Source organism: Anas acuta, chromosome 20 (assembly GCF_963932015.1).
Source record: "Anas acuta chromosome 20, bAnaAcu1.1, whole genome shotgun sequence".
Classification (NCBI taxonomy): domain Eukaryota; kingdom Metazoa; phylum Chordata; class Aves; order Anseriformes; family Anatidae; genus Anas; species Anas acuta.
The window spans coordinates 11,170,725-11,189,384 of NC_088998.1; the positions used below are offsets into that span (position 1 = coordinate 11,170,725).

Here is an 18,660-nt window from a genome sequence, read left to right on the forward strand (position 1 = left end):
CTGAGCAACTCCATTGTACTTGAAAGCAGATCTGTGCTAGAAGCCTTTTGCTCTGGGCAACCCACAGCGAGGCTGTTTTGCAGCTCAAGAGCAGCAGCCTTCCCCATCATTAATGTGCAAAGTTTTTAAACCTCATGATTAAACATGTTTCAGTAATTTACTAGGGTTCCAAGTGGCGATGTTTGTGCCAGCAACAATCTGGGGCAGAGACATGGAGGGAAGCACACATTAGTATCAATGAAACCTACAAAAAGCAATCAGTAATTTATGAGCTTATGGAAAAATGCCCACATGTTCTCATCAAATTATAGGGTTCCTATAATTTACTCAGTGACTACAAGGTGCACGCTCCCAAACCTGCTGTGGTGTGTTAACTGAACCTCTGATTAGATTTAATCCAAACAACTAATCTGTTAAAGGGTCCTGAATAAATAGGCGATATGGCCAGGCCAGGGTATTATTTCAGACTAAGACGACAACCGATGAGGAGGTCAGCCAATTACACGCTAAAAATGTACAGTAATCTGCTGCAGGTCAGGTACACGTACAGCTACCCAACCTAAATGCTGCATGTGTGCCTTTGGGTGTCTGCACAGTGCGAGCATCTAGCAGGGGAGATGGGAGGAAGATCTCTTACGTTTTAGAAATAAAAGCCTGTAGACAGATGTTTGTGAGATCCGTACTTGCTTGTGATATGGAAACGTGTAAAAACTTCAGCTCCTTGTATGTGGGACCTAGATCAATTTTTAATTTACTTGTACGCATGGATGACTCATTTGAAAAAGAAAATTGTGGCATCAGAAAAAAAAAAGACATTTCAGCGTGCATAGGTTGCTGCATTTATCTGTTTCTCCTGCACTTTGGAGTGGAAATAAGTCACAGTATCTTAATAATGGTCTTGATTTTATAAATGATTTTTCCCCTTGAAATAAGCAATCCATTCATTTTAATATGTAGAATTGGTTTGCTAGCAGGGCGACAGTTTAAAAAGACTTCCAACTGTGACACAAGTGCAACCATATTGCTTCCTATTACTCGCTAAGGTAGTTGTTTAGAAGAGAGAATGTTCTCCCTGGAAATGTTTAAAGTGCTGTAATTTTATTTAGGATAATGAGGATTTATAACAGTTTTACCATATGAAAACCTGCCTTTAGACAGAGCGAAATAGGCGGTTGTGGTTATTGAGTGTGCTAGTGGTGGGGTTTTGTGCGTGGCAAGGCGAAGGGAGGTATTTGTGTCTGGGCGTGCAGCGCATCCGTCACCGGGCCCAGAACATTCCCCGCTGCCGCGTGGGATAATTCATCACGAGCATGTATGGATTTCTCCGCTTTAATCGCTCTAGATGTTAATTAAAATCCCGTTTTATAGAATATTTTAATTTCGAGGTTTGCCCAGCTGTACAGCCTTAGCTCCGTTCTTGGGATAGAGACGTGGAATAACAAATAGCTGAATTCAGCCTAGGTGGGAGTTCGGGGGCAATTCCATCCGACGGGAGTCGCGGGCAGTTTGAGCGCCAGGGTAAGCGGGATGGGGACTTCGGCGTCGTGTGCTGCCTGTCTGCTCTCTGTAAGGTCGTCTACATTTATTCTCATTGTTAGGCCTTTAAAAGATTTTACCTCATTAAAAAATGTTTTCCTTCTATTACTAATAATGCTGCCGATGCGATGTTGGCCAAGCTGAGCCGGCACCAGGATGCTGGCTTAACAGTACATTTAATGCCCTGTTTATAAATATAAAGAAGAAGGAATTGAACTGTTACAGATTTTATCAGGTTTTATCTCCTCACTGAAAATCTTAGCTCTCAAAACATTTCTAATTTCCCTTATTTGAAGGCTCAAACAGTTTCAAATTACTGCCCGTGGATTGTTCTTGACATCGAGAATGGTAAATTTGAGCTGTGGAAACGCTGGAATGTGTGGTGTGTGCTTTTCCTGAACAAGGGAATTCAACGGGTAAATTACAGTCATTTACTTGGAGTGTAATTTACTGAGAGCCTTTAGGCAAATGCAGGAGAAAGGACAGCAGAACAGAAAAAATAGCTAAAACAGGGGGCTCCCCCTCCCTAGTCACATGAAATACAATCTATATTCACGTGACAAGGATAATAAAAACTTTCTTATTTAAAATACGTATAATTCATATTATTTTTTCAAATCATAAAGCGAGAATTTGTAAGTATGACTGATTTATGTGAAGATAAGATTTTAAATCATGCTAAATTATCCACACATCTTCTTAGCATTGTATATTTTGCATACATCAGTATCTTCGTGCAATCATCCCGTATTTGAAATTGATAAAACTGTTAATTTTATGCCTAATAACAGACCAAGTATCTGAAACTGTCATTGAGCTAAATGGAAATTGCTGTTTTCATCCTATGGAAATATTAAATATTTAATAAATTTATTTTAAAAAATGTATCTAATGGAATCTGAAATGGTGATATGTGCTTGAATTTTTATTTGAAAGTAGAGCATAAAAATAAACAAAAGTGAATGAATACTGGTGTATTTTTTCTTCGTTTAAATGGTTAAAATATGGTAAAGAAGTGGCCAGCGTTTTGTAATCTCTAGGCAATGCACATGTCGAATAATTCTCAGAAAGTATTCTGACCAAGGCTTTCCATGGCAAGCAGTGTGCATTGTAGTAATTGCTAAGCAAACAGAAGGCAGTGTTGTAAAGTGGTTTTGTATAGCATATTGTAATTTGACACTTAAGTTGTGCCCTGCATTACCCTGTGTCATAATTGATGGCTAAAGAAAAGCACATGCTATGCTAATCCTTTGTTAGAATAGCTTGTTAAATTGTGGTTGCCAATTTAAAATAAACTATGGAATGCTTGTCTATATTTTAAGGTTTGTAGTCTACAGTTTTAAACAGTCATTTTAAAGCTGTTTTTCAACTTTATGTTGCATGCACACTATTCTGCCTTTGCACACAAGGTCAGCATGTTCGCTAGTTTAATAGCAGACCATCAAGAACAAAATCAATGAGCTGCATGTTTCACACTAGTATCACAAGGGATTTTCCCATTTATAGCACATTTGTGTACTGATCCCGAGTTTAAAATGACAATATTGATGCCCTATTAGAGCTGTGCCGAAATGGACATTGTGCAGTTGATGCTAAAAGTTGTCTGAACTTGCTCTTTTCTCAGACTCGTGTTCTACTTTTTGTCTAGCTTAACAAATATAAATAAGCCAAGAGAGCCTGCCTGCACTGGCAGCACTGGAGGCGCTGAGCTCCCACGTTGCATGTTTGCAATAGGCGGAATTTCTTGACTACAGATTTCAAATCAAGATCTTTCGTAGTTGGTGTGAGGAGGATTATGAGACTGAGTCTAAATAATCATCTCCGTGCTGATTACTGAAAATAAAGTGGCATTATTGCTTATGGATGAGATAAGGCAGCTCTGCCCTGGGAAGACGCAAGTGCGAGTTCTGTGGGAATTTTATGAGTCCTGGTGCGGTGTAATCAGCCGCCACCGGCTCTAATGGAAGGATAGCTCCGCGATCCGCGGGGGGAATATATCCTGCACCACGGAGAGGAAATGTGACTTCTGCAGAAGAAAATGATTTAATGTTGGTAGAAGGGTTATTCATTTATAAGGGATTAAAAATGACTTCAATATAATACCTTTAATTTGTAATAATGGTCTGCGGGGCTGTTTCCTGTCTAAAATAAACCGTTTGACTGGCATGTTCATTTTGATCCGTTCCCTTGTATGGTATATTAGAGGGGATAAAGGTATTATTTTCAGTTACCATGTTTTCAATTAAACCCGTGCTCGGCCGCTGGCAGCAGGGGCTGTCGGGCCACCAGCACCCCAGCCCAGGCAGCTGGACTCGTTGCTGCCCGGGGAATCGGGTGGCCACGCTGCCAGGGGTCGGTGGCACGGCGCCGGGCATGATGCTGGCTGCTCACAGCACGGCTGCTTCTGCTAATTGCATTAACAGCAGTAACGCAGGTAAACGCTGAAGTCTGGGGTGCACAGAATGCTTTTGGGTGCAGGGGACTGCAAAAAGAAAGAAAATAATGAAGGCGACTTGCAGTGGAGCTCTGTCCACAGCTCGCTGTGCCACTTGCTGTGCTGGAGATGGGTGATGCTCGTGCAGCCCTGACCCCAGTAGCTGCGGTCGCAGGGCTCGCCCTGCCGCAGCATCTGACTGCCGCAGCCCTGGAGCTCCCTCTGATACAGAGCTCCTTCACAGGGCCTCTTCAGGGTGGCTGCGCTCATTTTGGGCACTAGTCCTAGACAAAGAGGGATTGTGACTGCACTGCGTGCAGTCCAAAGGCACGCAGGTGACAGAACACGATCACCCTTACTTGAGTTACCAGAGGTCAGCCTGTGTCCTCTGGCAGCATTTGATTTGTCTGTTCGCTGGGGAACAAACAAACCAAGAACCAGCTCTGCCTGATTCAGGAGTAGGGGTATCATCAGTTTTTAGGATTTAATGATAGGTTTTACTATGCTGGATGCTGGTTTTGTTAAAGTTTCAGTTTGGGGCTCAGCAGAAAATCTCAGCTTCCTCGTCAAAAAAGGTTCGGTTTCCAGACTTTGCAGACACATGAAAAAGGTTGAAAAGATGACCCAGAGTCTCCCAACACAGGAGGGCAGATAAGCAGAGTCCGTTCTTATTACTGCTAAAATTCTCACGCTTTTTAAATTAGCACTGATGGGGGGAGGAGGAGAAAGGAATCTGACACATATTTCTGTGAGCCATAATATTAGCAGCTGGGAAAGGACAGCATTCTTGGAAGATCTGACCAGTGCTAGCATGCCTGAAAGCACTAGGCAATAAAGAAAGATTATGCAAAACCCCCCAAATTTAGAAAAAGGAGGTGTCTTTCTGTGTAACTAAAGAAGAAGCAGTAAAGAAAAAAAAAAAAAGAAAGAAAAAAAAACCTGCTTGAAAATTTACTTTTGTTACAGATCAAAAATATAATACAGTGTACTATCTGGTAGTAGGATACAAGGCGAATTGATCTGAATAAACATACCCAGCGTGGCTGTTGGAAAAATGCATGCTCTCATTGCAATGCTTGGTGCAAAGCACAGAGAGCTGAATCCTGCTCCCCTGTTTTAATTCTCAGGTATTTAGTGCAGAACGGCTGTCGGTTTACTGGGAAAGGAAAAGACAAAACAACAACAACAAAACAACAAAGCCAATTTCGATTGGAACAGGCGGGATTAAAATGCAGGATTATCCCTGCGCAGGGCTCTGTCGGTGTACGGCTCACTGACCTTTCTGCGGCACGAGCATGTGCAGGGTTGTGCTGGAATAAATCCCGCTGCCCCTCAACTTCTGCAGGCGCGCACAAAGGCGCGTTCCTGGGCAGTGCTTCGGGGTACCTGTGATCGGTGGCGAGGGGCGTGTGTGTACGTTTAATTCCAGTTCTCAGCCCAAACAGTGTCTCTGTACAAATATGTGCTTGGAAATAACATTCCTATAGGTTCTAGTGATATAAATAATGTATGTGGAGAAGCTCATAAATGTAAGCTCGAATTTTCCTCAGTAGTTTTTGTTCTCAATCACCTTGATGAAACAATCTTGAAGGCGCTCTCCTTTTCGTGGCATTTGGAATGAGTCCCTGACAGGCTGATTTTCCACCCCTGTTGTGATGCTGCTTTCTCTAGTTAATATTCCTCTGTAAGTGTCGTACCAAAGTAAACCAAAGGAGCCCAGCTCATGACACTAAGGCTGCATTTGCATTAATTATGCAGTCAGGGCTGGTGAGAAAATGCTGTCACAGAGAGAGAGGCAGTAAATGAGAACCCTCCGAGTGCGCCTGAATGAAGAGCATTAAGTTCATTTACATGGGAGCAGGACGAGCCGCTCAGCCTGCGAGAGGGAACAATGGCATTTCTCTTGTCGGCTCGCCCGCCGTTATTGTTCTGTGGCTTAATGACTTAAAGGCAGAGTGGTTGCGCTGACAAAAAGACAGCTAAGATCCCTTTGGTATTAATAGTGGCAATAATAATTAATAATATCCCACTAATCGGGAAGCACATGCCAGCCCCGGCTGGGCCTGACGGGAAGGCCGCGGCCTGGGCCGCCGCGGGCCCCTCGCTCCCCTCATGGGCCCTGCCCATGCCGGCCCCGCATGGCCTGCAGCCGGGCCGGGCAGCAGGGAACGTGGGGACACAGGGACACAGGGACACCTGCACCCCGGGGATGGGTGTGCGTGGGGCGGGCAGCATGCATGGTGTGGGCACGGTGTGGGGCAGGCAGCATGCATGGTGTGGGCACGGTGGGGCGGCGGGGCCGGGGTGAGCCAGGCGCGGGTGGGCTCTGCAGGCACCGCCGGGGCAGAGTAGGGATCTTTTTGTGCATTTATTTTCTGGTGATTTTTCGTATGTTTCCAGTGTCCAAGGCTTTAGTGCCGTAGCAAAATTGCTCCTCCTGGTGCCAGGACAAATGGTTAAAAATGGCTCATTTCACCTCAGGAATTTCACCCCGTCTGCTGCCAAGAACAGAGGTCCCTGCTGACGGGGAAGTGCACCGAGCCTCCCTATCGCCAGCCCACATCCCAAACACTCGCTAAAATACCAGAGACTGCTTTGCCTAATGCCACAAACAGGGGACGTGAAATCATACGTGAAAATATTTACTGGCTGCTGTACCGAGTGTGCATCACATGGAGATATGAGCGTAGAAAGCCCCAGTGCCCGTGGTGGTGTGGTAGATGCTGACCCCCTCCGCGGCCCGCAGCGGTACGTGCGCGTTCAAACGAGGGCAGCCCCACTCCCCGCTGCCCCTGCGCCCCCTTCTCCCACCCGTCTCCGTGGGTGTCTGTGTGCGAAATGCAGTTCTTGCATCGGAGCCGTGCTGACAGCGATGCCCGCCCTGTGCTGCATTCAGATGACACCTCTGATTTTGCAGTACTCACTTTTCAGCAAAGACTTCTTCAGATTCTTCTGCCGTCTGTGTATGTGTATGTATCATTTACAATACAGAGCGAAAGCAAAATTTGTGACCCAAACACTGATACAGCTATTGAAGGCATTGCATATGGTTTCTAAGGAAAAATATTAATATCTATGTAAAATACTAAAGATGTGATCTTTGGTACTTTGATATTAAAAGATAGATCTCCTAATATTGTATTACAATAAATTAGTCTGGGACTTTTTTCATCAAAACATGGAGGTTTCTTTTAAAGTTCAAAACTTGTTGTCGTCTCTATTTATCTTCAAGATTTTCAGACACTTTAAACTGCAGTTGAAATTTAAAGTGACTTTTTTATTCATATACTGACATAATTTTCCTTGGAATGATTTATATTTCAATAATAGAATAATAGCTTAAATTATGTTTTGTATTCTACGCTTTGGTGTCATTCTGGGCAGGAGGTGTCATCACAAGATAAACTTTCACATCTGAGAGTCAATAAATTGTGCTTAAGTAGTCTAATGAAAATATTGCAAATGACTATATAGAGTTATATACAGTACAGATATGCAGTACAGATACATATATATGTTTAACAAAAGACTGCGTTTGATCATATGGTGTCATTAGCTTTGACACCATTGCATGGTACCAGTTTACAGTGATATGACTCCTATAATACTATATCATGCTTTTATCCACTAAATAAAAACCTGCCCTATGTTTTATTACAAAGTAGGTGGCCTGGAGGAAAAATATATGTATTCTTTCCTTTTGGAATAAAATATGCATTTGGGCTTCTCATTTCATCTCCAATCTGTGTTATTCCTTAAAAATGCAGAACTGCCTGAAGTCCTCTTTAATATTTAATTCAACAACTTTTTAATCTGTCATTATGCTGTGATGAAGTAAGCATCAAGTGTCGCTGAAAAAGATTAAATTATACTTGGAAATAGGAATTGAAATGATTTAGGGTTGGAGGCTGAATATTTGCTTTGCACAAGTAATAATAGTAGGAGCTTGGGTGAAGCACAGGTTTGGATCTGGCTCTAATGCCTCTGCCGATCCTCTCTCCCTGGTGGCTGCCCCTTGATTTACTCTGGCACTGCCAAGCTTTATTTGATTTAAATGGAGGTAGGAAGAGGAAATTCCACACTGCAATACATTAATTACTCTCTGCTACTTCTTACACTGATTTCCTTTTTCTCTGTAAACATCATAAACTCTGATTCAGGCAACCCAATGGATAGCTGTTTTGAGCAACCCTATAATTTCTTGTTAACAAGCTTATCTTAAAATGGAAAAGCAGGAATAATTAATATCTACCTCTGGAAGAATGGATGATGTGAAACAGTGGAACACTTGTTCCTGTCCATTCATGAGGGATGCCCCCATGTAACGAGAGGACTTGTGCCAACATCATCCAATTGCTTAACTTAATGCTTTCACTCTCCCTTTCCCTTCTGAAGTCGCCTTTGAATTTTTCTGCTGGGGTTGAAGAGAGGAAAGACAGTGCAGCATCGCGTGGCAACTGCAAGGCCTTTGGAGATTCAAAATCTGCCCTATGTGAAGTCAAAACAGCACTGTTTGTGGTCCCACTTTGAATAAAAGGTATCTCAAAACACAGTTTACTATAAACTGTGAGGGAGAAGAGCTAGACGGTAGGAATACTATGGAAGCTCCTTTGATGGCTGGCTACCTGTCTGACAGGAAAGATGCACTTCCACTACTTCAAGATTTAGTCCAGAGGCTGATACTTGCAGTCCAGCTTGAGAAATGAGACCATGCGATTTGTTTGCAATTCTTGCAAAACTATTCCTTCTTATATACAATATTTTAAACAAGAATCCTTTCTCTCTTGTCCAATGCATTATTTATAATTATTCTCCCTTCTTTGCAGAAATGGGAATATCTATATAAATAATTTATTGCTGTTATTAATTGGGGAACACATGGTATTTTTATACAACTTGTGTTATCTTACGGTGGTTCTGACTGCGCCAGCAGCTCTGCATCTATCTTACACACCGGGTCTTGGTCCCGTTCTCCCATGGCAGATGCCCCTTGCCCTTGTGTGCAGGCACAATGTCCCTGCCATCCCCAGCTCCTTTGTGCTCCACTTCCCCGAGCTCCCCACCCTGCTGTCGGCCCAGGGTCTCCTTGGGCTGGGTGGCCCCACGGGCTCGGGCACCCCAGTGCAGAACTGCTCGGGGGCACGGCTGGGCTCGGGCTGCTCCCTGTGGGCACTGGGTGCCAGGGGCATGGCCACCCGTGCTCCCCTCCGCTGGAAGCTGCCGGTGCCCGAGTGCCGTCCTGGCCTTGTGCAAAGGTGAATTTTGTCTGACAGGGACAGAACTTTGTTCCATTCAAGAAAGATGTATAACTTACTGTCAGTGAACAAGCCTGATGTGTGTTGCTGTAGAGCTGAGCACCTTTCAACCTCTTCAGACTGTAAATTCTGAGCAGCTGATATTTGAGTGTAATTCCTCTCAAACTGGCATTATTATTTGATTGCAATGAATTACCTTTTTTAGAAAAAATCATAAGTATAAATTCACTTGACTGATCCTGCAAATTATTTATGATGTAGTGTTTTGGTCTAGGATAACCTTTTAAAATAAATCAGTTTTTCAATAATAGTTCAATGTTTGCCCACCTAATGGTGTTCCCATTAAGATCTGCATTTGTCACCAACCTGCCTTTTCAGCTCGTGCAGGAGACAAGTTACCGCCCCTAAACCCACTATGCTTGTAGGGTAAAGTAAATGCATGTCTTTGTAGAAGAATAAATAAAAAGAGCAAGCTGAGTCAATAAGCGGGTTCAATTCATGCCTCTAGCAATGGCGGACAGCTCATTTTGTAGATGTGGGTGTTTTGTTTACATTTATAATGCAGCTTTATTTAATGCTGACAGATATAGCTTGTGGCAAATGATAGTCAGAATGTATGAGCAGTCATAATGCTTCTGTCTTCTTATAGTGTGCTGCTGAAAATAAGCAGTTCACCTCTGTTTTTATTGAGGAAAGGATATGAGACAGCTATAGCTTCGTGAGGCTATTTATTGAGTTGTTTTACTAGCTGTGAACATGCCGCTTTATAGCAGTTGTGAAAATGGACTTTGCTAGTGTGTGGGAAAGGAAATAACATTGCAGTATACAAGGGTAGTAAAAAAACCCTCTATAAATAATTTTTCAGACTGAAGAATATTCTCATTTAAGCAGCTAGAGAGTCTGGTGATTTTTGCCAGATGCCAGCCTTTCCTGGAATGGTATTGGGTTACAATTGCCCTATCAAACGCTATTAATATTTTAATGTAAGAGAATAAAATTTAGATAAGTCTCTTCAAGCTGAGGTGTTCAAAAGCTTTGTATGGAAAGTTTTTTGCCGTTGCCGAATTCTGTGTATTTACAAACCCATCCATATTTAATAGAGCGGTGCGATCCTTAGATCCTCGGGTCTGGAAAGAAAGAGCCTGCCGTCTTTGGCAACGCTTGCAAAACGCAGGTTTAATTTGGGCTTGACGTGACTCTGTGCTTTATGCTGATGCGCAGGCCATGCGTGGCTCCCGCGTGATGAATGCTCACATGCCGGGTGATGCAGGCGAGCCGTCTCCGCGCTCTATTTATAATGCCAGGAGCCGGGGCTCCGCATTCAGGTGGCGCTTCGCAGGCACAGCTCGTGCCCAGGGCCCCGAGGGCGCTCTGTGGAGGGCGGCCGCTCTGCTCTGCGCACCGCCGGTGCTGCGTGGGGCCGGGGTGGCCGCCTGGCAGCGGCTCCCACGCAGCGAGCCCACGGCCGGGCTCCCCGGGGCGCTCCGTGGGTGCTGCCCGGAGGGGCCGTGGCAGTGCCCGTGTCCGTGGGGTGCTGCTGCTGTGTGCTGCCCGGCTCGCGCTGCCTGAGTCTTAAATATATATGGTCCGGTGTTAAGGATTAGACAGGATTTCAGGAGTTCACTGCCTTTTCTATTTTTATTCACATGTTCAGCAGCAGCACGGAGGGGCACAAATCATTTTCATGTATGCAAAAATAATTTCGAAAATGGTATTAGTCTCAGCAGGTGAGGCCTTTTGTTTCTTCCATGTTTATGTACAAATTCCTAGGGAACACTAAATATTAAATTGAAATAACCCTCCCTTATTATTACACAGCTATGGATTCAATTTAATTCTCCTCAGATAAGGTTTTTCTGGACACGTATTTGCAATTGCCTGTCCTGTAAATACAGTTCAGGCTAGAGCCAGTGGCTCATTCCTACCTGCCTTTTCTGCAGGAAAGGCGCTGTATTTATGTGCTTTCAGATTTTTTTGGATGTAGACACTTTCCTTCTCATTCTCATTATGTTTATGGATTGCAAGAGTGCTGTAAGATGTCCCCCTTCCCCCCTTAACTGGCCAGAGAAATGGGTTAATCTCTCCACAGAGCTATTCCTTTACTTCACCACCTGTTTTCAAATCCCAGTTACCAAAGGAGGGAAAACAGCGAGCCCGATCCGAGCCTGAAGGCTGCGGGGATGGAGAATCCCCGGCACTTATTGCACACGGGGGCTAAGGCTAAAAATAAAGGGTGAAAATGAGGAGGAATTTGCCATGCCTGTGTTTTGTTATGGCTGGAAAACAAGATAGCTCTTTAAATTGCATCACTACCATTTGTGTTTTATAGCCACCCAGGATTCAGACATTTGGTGCTGTTGTATAATGGCTTCTCATGGAGAGCACAAGGACTTTAAAACCTTTGCTGTCCTTCTCTAGCAAAATACCCCAGAGATTCAGAGGTGAGACTGTAATCTGCCAAAATTTTACATTTTATTCTTTGCACTGAGGAATTAGTCTAATTTTTATGAAAATAAATATATGGTCTAGCTCTCCTAATAAGACTGTCTCCACTGTGTTTAAGTAATAATCATTTATTGTTTAAATACAGTAGAGGCTGTAACAAAATGCTGTCAAGAGCCATCACACTCATTAACCTGCCAGCTAATTAGCCTCCTCCTGCCTGATTGCTGACAAGTTCTTCAATCTGAACCTATCGCTGTTGTGTCAGCACTGAAGCACCAAGCGAAGTGGAGGAGGGCTCCATTAGATGTTTGCGAACAAAGTCTGTGCATTAAAGGTTTGTTTTCTGCACTCCAACAAATGTTACAGCATTAATATTCTCAGCTATAATTAAATTGGCAACTCTTAATTATGGTAATTAGTGCATTAACCATATATTTCCTAGCGTCACTCCCAGGCGAGGCTCAGAAATTCAAGATGAAAGGCGAGGCGATGCCCACTGCCCTTCTGAGCTGCCGTGAGCGGAGAGGTCGGGGTCTCTCCTTCCCCAGGCAGGGCAGCAGAAAGAGAAGCCACAGAGCCTTGGCACCACAGAGCTTGTGCTCAGCATCATGGAAACACCTGTAGAAATACAAGGAATGCAAATGTCGTCACCCAAGTAGTCCAGGTTATAAGACAGTGCTTTGGCAGGCTGTCACAGCAGCAGAGCAGAGCAGACTGCCCATGCTGTGGTCTCCCAAAATCTGTCATTGGTCACTCAAGTTTTCTCTCGTAGAGAATTCAAGAAATGAGTATCTCAGTCTCAGTTTATTGCCTTTAATCTTCTGTTCACATAACAAACCAACCTGTGAATTGCCATAATTTGCATTATTGTGCCAGTATTTGAAGTGCCCTAGCAGCAGGTTGACAGTGGGATGCATGTCCCCTGTAGCACGGAGAGTCACTTGAAGGACCCGATGGACAGAGGCGTGAGCTCAGAAGATCTCCAGTCTGTCTGTGCTGCCTTGTGGCACTGTGTTCGGAGGGGAAACAGGTCTTGTTTTCCACATGGGAAAGGAGGACAGTGCAGGGAGGGGAGCCAGAGGAAAGGTGAGCAGAGGACACTTCTCTGTCTGTAGCACCATGCAGCACGAGGCTGATTTCCTGAAAAAGGGAAAACTCCTAACGTTGTGGAGTGACCTAACTACTTCTGGTCTTCCTTTCCATTTGAAGAAACTGAGGCGTGGGGAGAAGTGGTTTGTCTAAAATCACTCTGCAGTTTTGGCATGGGGTCAGGGAGGGAGCTGTGTGCCCCATTCACCTCCCAGCTCCTGCTGTAGCGCTCCTTTCCCTTGCCCAATGTCCAGATCCAGTCTGGATTTTGCACTACGTGAGCCTGGCTGGTACCTGCTCTGCTTATGCTGGCTGTGGTGGGAATGCTTTGGAAATCAAAGCAAGGTCAGTGCTAAATGCTGAACAACCAGTGAGTAAAGGGCTGGTACTGATCTGAGCTAAATTGGAGACATAAAGATCAAATAAATGTAAGACCAGATCCCAGCACTGAAAGTAAATTACCCCAGCGAGGCCAGGCAGGAGGTTCTGATGAACCTCAGAGCACCTGCAAATGACGCTGCCCGTTTCTTTGCATGCAGACGCACCAGGCCAAAGCAAACATCTCCGCTAGAGTCGTGCAGAAGGGAATCTTTCCAATCAGTCCTGAAACCTGTCTCCAGGTTTATTGCCTTATTTCAGGGGGAAGAGGAGTTCTGTCCTGATGTTTCTGGCGTAAGACAGCAGTTTTTCAGGCAAAGCAGTTCTTGCTGCTTTCAAAGGGGGAAAAGGTGTTACCTTGATATTAGCGTTTTTTCCCTGCCTAGCGCATAATAATTCTGTATGTATATAGTGAAAACAGAGATAACCCAAGGCAAATTTAATTTCAGATTGGGTTTTTGCTTAATGTATTATTCATAGTATTATTTATATCATCACTTAGACATATCCCTGGCAATAAATTGAAAACTTAACTTTAACAATAACGGTCACCTCTGTTTTGGGGTGGCGGTGGGCTGGCAGCCGGTGGCTCCACTCCACCGCGCTGAAAGGGTTTTAATAAGAGAGGGGGCTGGGGGAGGGGTGTTTAATGAGGGGCTGGGGGGGTTGTTTTGCAGCTTTCTTTTTCCCCCAACATTTTTGCTGCATGACCTGGTTTTGCATTTTTCTGCATCTCTGTTCATCTAATTAGGATGTTCTAAAAAGACCTGGACCACTTATTGTACAGAACTGTAGCCTGTGGGTATTTAATAAGGAGCTTTCAGTGGTACATTTGCATCTTTTGCTTGGGGTCTGAATAGCGAATTACCTTAAAGATCATTAGAAGCGCTGCTGTATTGTTAAAATCAGGCCACAATATTCTAATGACAGTTTAAAACTTGAGGCATTCCCTATAACACAGTTCGCCCCGGCATAATTGTGTGTTGCACGGCTGACCCTGCTATAAGCTGCCGACACTCCCAGCTCCTCTGCCGCGTGCTGCTGCCGGCAGGTAGGTTTCCACCCAAACGCCCAGCCACCTAAGGAGTGCAGCAGCGACAGCAATAACAATGAGCATTTTGCTTGTTGTGTGCACTCAAGTGTGCGGCTGTGACACTGTACCCACAGCCTCGCAGAGAAGAGAAACGCAATTTGGAGCCAGCGAGCAGAAGGCCGTCAGTGCATCCCGGCCCAGCGGCCCGGCCCGGCCTGGACATGGTGCCTGCCCTGAGCCACGTGTGGCAGCGGCCCTGCCGCCCTCAGGCACTCGCTGGGCATTCCCAGGCCTCGCTCAGCACTGCTGGCCATTGGGGTGCTTCCCGAGCTGCACCAAGCAGCCACGCGGGCTGGGACAGCAGCAGCCGGGGCTTGGGCACCCCAGGGCGGCCGGGGCCAGCGGGAGCAGCACAGCCACAGGGACAACGGCCTGAGACCCTGCCCCAGTCCTGGTCCCAGAGGAAGCCCTCTTGCTGTCAGCTCTGCCCGGTTGATATTTCCACTCTTCACGTTTTGTATGGGTAGCCTTTGGGGCTGTAAGGGTCATGCGGCACAACTTGGGGGAGTTTCCCGTGCATCAGCCTTGCCAACTGAGTGGAAATGCCCATGGACGGTTTCCCTTGCTCTTTATTACAGCCGAAACAAGTGGTGGTATTTGTGTCCGTCACTGGAGAAGTACGGGCCTTATGTGACATTTCCTAGCTTTCTGCTTATTGCTTCCTAGCAACAAAGGTGGCCCCCAAAATCCCTCAGCCGAGGCTGGGCATTCAAAGGGGCTCCAGCGAGTCGCCGCGGGTGGCTGGCGCTCTTCTCCACACGTAACCCATCCCTTTCTGTAAAAAGGAAAGTTTTATTTCCGTATTCTATTAACGTTGAACAATCCAAGGATGACGTCAGTAAATAATTGCCCCACACCCGGCGGGCAGCAGGGCAGAAGCTTTCCCCCTGTTCCGCAGCAGCCAGCCCTCCGCTGCCGGCCGGGCCGGGCCCTGCGTGGCCGCGGCGCTGGGAGGTGCAGGGCCCGCGGCCCCCGGGCCCCCTCACAGCGAAGCCCGGTGCTGTCGCTTCTTCGCCCTTCTTGCAGCGCTGTCAGGTTAGATGTTACAGAGACCAAAACCCTCTTTGTCTTGAGGAAACTGCTTTATTTGTGGCTGAGAGGGGTGGCCGAGCAAAGCCCGAGCGTGTACTTTTCCTTGAATAAATAAATGCGAGCGGGGGAAGCAGGGCTCTGATGAAGTCCTGTGCTGAAGAATTACACTGAGAAATGAGCTACGTGCAGGTGAATCAGGTGCTGGGGCAGGTGAATGCTTTTAGACGCTTTCTAAGGTTAAAACTGCCAGGAGTAATCTGGTGGTTTGGTGGAGGAGCTGTTTGTGCAGAGAAGAATTTCTCTTTAAAAAATTCAGTGTAACCAGCATTATTTTTTTCCTCTGGGATCCCAGACAATGAATGCACAGGCCTGTTCATTAATATCAGTTGTCTTCTGCAGGGAGTATCCAGATTTGTCGTGCCAGGTTTTAAATTTTTAATGTATTACCAGTTCTTACGCGGAGCAGGCCTTTTCTTTGTTCTTTTTTTTTGTACTAATACTGTTTTGTATTCAGCCTTGCTCTCGTCTGATACATCTCTTAGTGTCCCTTATAAAAGCTCTCCCCTGATCAGTGCCTGTTAGGTTTGACAAAGTCAGTCTTTGTGAGTTTCTACAAATGCACGCTCCCAATTTTCTTTTCGAGAGCGGTGGGTGCTGTTTGTGCAGTAATTGCTACATGCAAATCTGCCACGGGTTTGGCGATGCTCGTGCTGTGGCTGCACGGTGTGGGACCCAGGGCTGCGGCGTTCGTCACCGCTGTGCGCCCACGCAGCAGCCTGGGACGGGTGAGCTGTCACCTCCCCGGCCAGAAACAGCTCTGAGCTCGAGGGAAGGAGCTGCAGGAGCAGAGCCCCCAGCCTCCACCCCTGTCCTCCACCCTCCCAGCAAAGGGAAGTACATCAGGTGGAGAACGGCTGAGAGTTTTTTTTAGCTTTTATGCTTCAGAGAAACTTTTAATTCAGTCTCTTCCCCCATAAAATACTCCCATGTGCTTGCTGAAGGAATGCCTGAGGAGGTGGCGTGGAGGCTGCGGGACCACGCAGCCCTCGCTGGGCTGTGCTCTGCTGCCCCGCTGATTGTGGTGTGTGCTGTGAAGCCCCCCTTGGGCGCGTTCTGGGTGTGATGTGCCAAGTCGGACCAGACCACACGATCTGCGTGACAAACTGTAACTCTTAAAAATCATGCTCATAAACATAAATTATTAATCACATTATAGTTTTTATCATCCTTTTCCTTCCTAGCAGTGTTAATAAGTAGCTCATCTTCTAGCAGCACCTGTTAAACCCAAAGCTGTCAGTCTTTATTTTCCCCAGAGAGCCAGAGAGAAATTTGTTATGCAATAATTTCTCTTTTACTTTCTGATGTGACTTCGGCGTGTTTTCTATTGATCTGTGCATACACAACACGGGAGATCTGTGTCCTTTATCAGCCTGTTTGGTGCAGGCACTCAGCCACGCTGGCACACCATGGGAGGAACTGGTTGCACCCATCCCTCCTCCTGCCCCAGCTGGAGCCCCCCACCGCCTGTGCCCGGAGACCTGTCCTGGTGGGTGGCTCTCACCCACACCCCCGGCACCACAAAGCCTCTCGTCTCCCGGTGGCCCCGGCCCATGCCTGAGGGCCACGGTGACTCCGTGGGTGCTTTGCACATCACACAGTGGCACGGGGTGGTGCGAGGCGCTGGGCAGCTCTGTGTTTCGGCAGCGCATGTGGGCCTGGAGCTAGGCTGCCCGGGAGAGGATGTTCACGCATGGCTGCACCTGCAGCTCCCTCACATCAGGGATGGAGCTCACTCTTGTCATGTTCCTGTGCTCCTCGGGGTCTGTTGGCCCCTTTGGGCTCAGGGCTCTTTGCTCAGCTGGCCATTCCCTGTCTCTGCCCACGCATCTTGGCTGCGGATGCCCTGCTCCGCTCGGTGCCAGCGGTGCCACGGCGCAGGAAGATGCTGCGCAGGGCTGTGGCTCCTTCAGCGCTGTCCCTCTCCTCTTCCTCAGTTTACAGCCCTGAAATTCCAATTTAATACCCATGCAAAGAGGGCTGCAATAAATCTTGTAGTCAGCATTAAATATTGTTTGTTTTAGCTGCCTTGCACTTCATGTTTCCCCTTTTAAGGGGAGAGCCATTACGAAAGGTTAGATTCACAGTTAGTGGCGCTTTAGCTCTCCCTTTTGAATCAGTGAGGTTGCCGTTTTATTGCTCTCTGACTTGCACTTCAGTGATGAGAGTAAACTAGCATCAGATTAAAGGTCAGCAAATCCCATCAAAGAGAGGAATATTAGGGGCACAGATAGTTGGAGAGGCAGCACACCACTGGGTATTGACAGGGTGATTCCAGGGTATCACTCAGCAGAATTATAGCTGCCCAGAGAGTCAGTACTGCTTTAATGAGCCTGTGTGAAGAGGAAGAGGGTGGATTTATGTAGTTCCTCATAATTTTCTGTAGAGACTGTTATTGCAGACATTCTGTAGAGTGTTCTGGTCTTTCATTTAATTCAAAGGTCCTGGAGCTTATCCATCCAAAGATTCCTTTCTGTTAGCTGAAATCAAAGCTGACATCTCTGCCTTTACCACCTGAAGTACCCGTTCTGGGAGAGGGTTTTCCCTGGCAGGTCTGAAGTCCTCCGAGCGGTTAACCTGACCTCAGGGTCCCACGCTGGGTCTCCCTGGCCGTGTATGTCTCCTTCAGACAGGTAGCTAAAATGATCATTTTTGTTTAGTTCTGAAATGGGTGTTAGAAAAAGATGAGAATTTACAGTGTGTTTGTCTGTGATTTCTGGGCTGGGAATCCTGCATAGTTTCTGTCCCTATCAGGTAGGTATTACACTTAGTGCATGGTTTGCATGAATATCTGTGTGCTTTCCTTGCTTTGTTGAAATGCAATTAAATAAAATGCCGACAGTACAGAGAAGGGATGTGCCTTGCACAGCCCCATCAAACGACAGCGAGGTACATAATGGCGTGTAAACCTCTGCAAGAAGGAGAACCAGGAGAGACAACAAAGTCGGCAGCATTTATTTCTGCTCCTTCCTCTCCCTTTGTTGCCAGTATATCAAGCAGCAGATCTAATGTTTATGCTGGGCAATAACAAAAGAGTTCCAAACATTGTCCAAAAACAGTGCATTTTCTCTGAAAACAGACCAGCTGGAGCACTTCTCTCTGTACCTAGTGACATTATAAGGCTCACTTGGTATTTATACAGCTTTTGTTTACAGCTTGCTAAAAACAACAATTTATGAGCAACTTTACCGATCAGTTTAGAATCTGTTCAGTTTTATTACCCAGTGTAGATATCCATTTATGTGATTTATTGCTAGGAAATTCTACATGTATAAAACTTTGATCATATTTTTACATAAGTGTGTGTTTTTGCAATGGTGAAGCGAGACCTCGTTCTCCTG

General features: G+C 46.0%; 1 protein-coding gene across 8 annotated transcripts in view; it reads left to right on the plus strand.

Moving 5' to 3' along the window:
* PBX3 (PBX homeobox 3) overlaps positions 1 to 18,660 on the plus strand; it is a 113,702-nt gene that overhangs the window by 63,945 nt on the left and 31,097 nt on the right. The gene's annotated exons all lie outside the window — the stretch shown is intronic.